The sequence below is a fragment of the Chiloscyllium plagiosum genome, unplaced genomic scaffold (genome assembly GCF_004010195.1).
Source record: "Chiloscyllium plagiosum isolate BGI_BamShark_2017 unplaced genomic scaffold, ASM401019v2 scaf_13887, whole genome shotgun sequence".
Lineage (NCBI taxonomy): Eukaryota > Metazoa > Chordata > Chondrichthyes > Orectolobiformes > Hemiscylliidae > Chiloscyllium > Chiloscyllium plagiosum.
In genome coordinates this window covers 5,273-10,237 of record NW_025209055.1, presented here as the reverse complement: position 1 = coordinate 10,237, position 4,965 = coordinate 5,273, and the positions used below count along the sequence as shown (strand labels likewise).

General features: G+C 50.5%; 1 long non-coding RNA gene across 2 annotated transcripts in view; it reads right to left on the bottom strand.

Moving 5' to 3' along the window:
* The window catches only part of LOC122546756, a 9,593-nt gene extending 4,958 nt beyond the window's left edge, over positions 1 to 4,635 (bottom strand). The window contains exons 1-2 of one of the 2 annotated variants that reach the window (XR_006310802.1): positions 4,510 to 4,635; positions 3,985 to 4,125 (exon numbers count right to left, since the gene is read on the bottom strand). This is a non-coding gene — a long non-coding RNA (uncharacterized LOC122546756). The other variant, XR_006310801.1, reaches the window with a different exon arrangement.
* Between the last annotated feature and the right edge of the window lie 330 nt (positions 4,636 to 4,965).

Here is a 4,965-nt window from a genome sequence, read left to right as displayed (position 1 = left end):
CTGTCCACTACACCTCCAATTTTGGTGTCATCTGCAAACTTACTAACTGTACCTCTTATGCTCGCATCCAAATCATTTATGTAAATGACAAAAAGCAGTGGACCCAGCACCAATCCTTGTGGCATCACATCTGGCATTTCCGAACCTCCAGGAATCCCTGGAAATTCAAGATATTCTCAACCACTCTGTTTTTGTTGAATCAGCTAACAAACAGAATGGGAGAATGAGTTGGAAGGTCGATCCCATCCAACAGTGTGAGGGAATATTTCCTCAAGAGCTTTACTCTGAATTTTTCGTGTTATTTAGTGAGTATTCCTAGGATGAGGCCAATGTCAGTCAAAGTGAGCTGTAGTGAAACTGTTGGTTGTTATTAAAAACTCTTCTGGGGGGAGAAAGCATTCCTTCTTGATCTATTGAATGATCTGGTCCCCACAACAAAGTGGCCTCTCCTCTGAACTAGCTGAATGTGTTGTATCAAATCTGTAAACATGGCTCAGGAAGGCAGCTCCCCACATCCCCAGGATAGCAAGCAATGACTACAAGTCCTAACACAGGATGGCACGGTGGCTCACTGGTTAGCACTGCTGCCTCACAGCGCCAGGGACCCGGGTTTGATTCCAACCTCCACCTGTGTGGAATTTGCACGTTCTCTCTGTGTCTGTGTGGGTTTCCTCCAGGTGCTCCAGTTTCCTCCCACAACCCAAGAATCTGAAGGTTACGATGGATTGGCCATCGGAAATTGCCCATCGTGTTCAGGGGTGTGTAAATTAGATTCCCTACAGTGTGGAAACAGGCCCTTCGACCCAACCAGTCCACACCCACCCTCCAAAGAGTAACCCACTCAGACCCATTTCCCTCTAACTAATGCATATAACGTTAGAGGACAATTTAACATGGCCAATTCACCTGACCTGCACATCTTTGGACTGTGGGAGGAAACCGGAGCACCCGGAGGAAACCCACGCAGACACAGGGACAATGTGCAAACTCCACACAGACAGTCACCGGGGGCTGGAATTGAACCTGGGTCCCTGGTGCTGTGAGGCAGCAGTGCTAACCACTGAGCCACTGTGCCACCATTCCACATACGGTGTAGGTTAACCATGGGAAATGTAGGGTTATGGGGATGGGTTTGGGTGGGATGCTCTTCAGAGAGTCAGTATAGACTGAATGGGCCAAATGGCCTGCTTCCAGACTGTAGGGATTCTATGATACCTTGACAATGACTGAAATAAATGGTTCCAGACATGTACATTTGTAAATCTGTAAAGGTGATTCAATAAAATAATTGAAGTTAGCCATACACTCAAGTTTGGGGCCTGGTGTGGCACAGTGGTAATGTTCCTACCTCTGACCAAGGGGGCCCAGGTTCAAGTCCTACCTGCTCAAAAGGTTGTCATAACATCCCTGAACAGTTTGATGCAAAGCACCTACTGCAGCCTCTGTCACTGAACATAATGACCAACAGTTTCCAGCCTTTACCTGGTCCTTCCCCAGCTGAGCAAGCAGCTGCTAACTGTTACTGGTCAAACTGTAAAATGGGGAACTACAAGCTGGAAACGCCGTAAACTGTGTTGAAAGTGTTTACATCATCAACAAAGTGGTTGCACGTGAATGGAAAGATTCAGAACATTTTAACAAATAAAGTTTGGTCGCACACAAACCAACTGTCAGGAACTTTCTTTGACCTGCTCCTGAACCATGTGTGGACGAACCTCGATTTCTGTTCTCACTACAAACCATGGGAATGTGATGTCCATTCAATGTCAGATAGCACTCACCCTGGTCCTGAAGGCTGCGCAGTCTGCAGAGTTAAAAATCGAACAACACCAGGCTCTAGTCCAACAGGTTTATTTGGAAGCACTAGCTTTCAGAGCGTTGCTCCTTCATCGGGTGGTTGTAGCAGGATCATAAGACACAGAATTTATAGCAAAAAATCTCAGTGTTATGCAATTGAAATTATATATTGAACAAACCTGGAGTGGGCTGGGCTGAGCTGGACTGAGCTGAGCTGGACTGGGCTGGGCTGGACTGGGCTGAGCTGGACTGGGCTGGGCTGGGCTGGACTGGACTGAGCTGAGCTGGACTGGGCTGAGCTGGACTGGGCTGGGCTGGGCTGATCTGGACTGGGCTGTGCTGGACTGGGCTGAACTGAGCTGAGCTGGGCTGGGCTGAGCTGGACTAGGCTGGACTGAGCTGAGCTGAGCTGGGCTGGACTGGGCTGAGCTGGGCTGGACTGGGCTGTGATATGCTGGGCTGAGCTGGGCTGAGCTGAGCTGGGCTGGACTCGGCTGTGCTGGGCTGAGCTGGACTAGGCTGAGCTGGGCTGTTTGACTGGGCTGAGTTGAGCTGAGCTGGCTGGACTGGGCTGTGATATGCTGGGCTGAGCTGGGCAGAGCTGAGCTAGGCTGGACTGGGCTGAGCTGGTCTGAGCTGGACTAGGCTGAGCTGGACTGGGCTGAGCTGAGCTGGACTGGACTGGGCTGAGCTGGGCTGGACTGGGCTGTGATATGTTGGGCTGAGCTGGGCTGGGCTGGACTGTGCTGAGCTGGGCTGGGCTGAGCTGGGCTGAGCTGGGCTGGGCTGAGCTGGACTGGGCTGAGCTGGGCTGAGCTGAGCTGAGCTGGACTAGGCTGAGCTGGGCTGAGTTTGACTGGGCTGAGGAGCTGAGCTGGCTGGACTGGGCTGTGATATGCTGGGCTGAGCCGGGCTAAGCTGAGCTAGGCTGGACTGGGCTGAGCTGGTCTGACCTGGACCAAGCTGAGCTGGACTGGGCTGAGCTGAGCTGGACTGGACTGGGCTGAGCTGGGCTGTACTGGGCTGTGATATGTTGGGCTGAGCTGGGCTGGGCTGGACTTTGCTGAGCTGGGCTGGGCTGAGCTGGGCTGAACTGGACTGGGCTGAGCTGGGCTGAGCTGAGCTGGGCTGGACTGGGCTGTGATATGCTGGGCTGAGCTGGGCTGAGATATGCTGGGCTGAACTGGGCTGAGCTGCGCTGGGCTGGTCTGGGCTGAGCTGGGCTGTGCTGGGCTGGGCTGAGCTGGGCTGAGCTGGGCTGGACTGGGCTGAGCTGGGCTGGACTGGGCTGAGCTGGGCTGAGCTGGGCTGGTCTGGGCTGAGCTGGGCTTGACTGGGCTGGTCTGGGCTGAGCTGGGCTGGTCTGGGCTGAGCTGGGCTGGACTGGGCTGAGCTGTGTGTTTCTGGTTTTTGGTTTAGATTTCCAGTTGTTGCAGAGTGTTACCATTTGCCCAGCCCGCGCTCTTGTCGAGCAGATTGAGTTCTGACCAACCACAAAGTCCCGGAGGAAACTCTGAGGGTTTGATTTAAGAAGCAGGAATTGATTTGCTGAGTTCTTCTTGTGAAATACCAAGTACTTTCACAGCCTGTCTTTCCACGCTCCATCCAGACTTCCTGTAACCCGAGGCAACGAGAGTACTTCTGTTTTCTTAAACAAGATGTGGAGGCGCTGCTGTTGGACTGGGGTGTACGAAGTTAAAAATCACACAACGCCAGGTTATAGTCCAACAGGTTTATCTGGAAGCACTAGCTTTCGGAGCGACGCTCCTTCATCAGGCAGCTACTGGGGCAGGATCATAGGACACAGAATTTATAGCAAAAGATCACAGTGTCATACAATTGAAATTATATATTGAATAAACCTATATCATTTTAATTGCATGACACTGTGATCTTTTGCTATAAATTCTGTGTCCTATGATCCTTCCCCAGTAGCTGCCTGATGAAGGAGCGTCGCTCCGAAAGCTAGTGCTTCCAATTAAACCTGTTGGACTATAACCTGGCGTTGTGTGATTTTTAACTTGTATAATGTAGGATGTTCAGCAGCCAGTGTATAATCACAGACAGCTCCCACACACAGCACTGTTGTAGCCTGTGGGTAAACAGGGCCTTGGTTTAATGCCTTGGCTGAACAACAGTCACTTGGACAGGGTGGCACCCCCTCGGTGTACTGCGGGCAGTGTTTACCTGGATTCTGGTCACGTCTCTGCTGGTGCTGAGGTGGGAAGGTTCAGACCACTGTGCCTTTAGTTGAGTGGAGGAATTGGACCAGACCGGGACAGCACAGATGAGAAATCTTTGTAAACTGTTCCAGTGCTAAACGATGACCTAAGATCAAAGAAAGAGCATCTGATTAAACCAAAAGTCAACAGGAATATTTGCACAGCTCCTTTAAACAGAGTTACATATGGGAGTGTAACAAAGTAAAAATTGGCATTAAGCTCAGGTGATGAAATAATAGAAATTGCTGGAGAAGCTCAGCAGGTCTGGCAGCATCTGTGGAGAGAAATCAGAGTTACCTTTTCAGGTCCAGTGACTGTACCCCAGAACGCAATTCCTCAATTCGGAAGAAGGGTGACTGGATCCGAAACATTAACTCTGGTTTCTCTCCACAGATGCTGTCAGACCTACTGAGCTTCTCCAGCAACCTCTGTTTGTGTTTTTCATTTCCAGCATCTGCAATTCTTTAGGTGAAAGAATAATGCAGTTTACCAATCGCTCAGCGAGAGTTTGAAGGGATGGGAAGCAGCAGCACACTCTGAAAGGAATGCGTTCAAGCCTTGCGGTGTTCTTAACAAACCAAATGTTTTGGGGAGGCAATTGCTGTCATTTCCTCCATGGCGATAGCTCAGGAAATCGCAGTGAACTCCCGAATCAAACAGCACCTTTCCTGTGGCTGTGAACTTGTCATCGTGTGAAGTTTCGCAATTTCCCATTTGTCCGAATGACAGAATGTTCCAGCAAAAGGTGGCATTTTCAAACCTGTCAAGTTGTTGTTATTGACGACATTTATCAGAACTTGGTTCAAATGTTAACTTGTGTAACAACCGAAAGTTGTGAGGAGAGTTTACATATTTGGTTCAATCTTCCTGGGAGTAATCCATCTGGAGGTGGGGCTGAAGGTGAAACTGGGGGTGAGGGTGAGGGTGAGGGAAAGGGGGGTGGGGG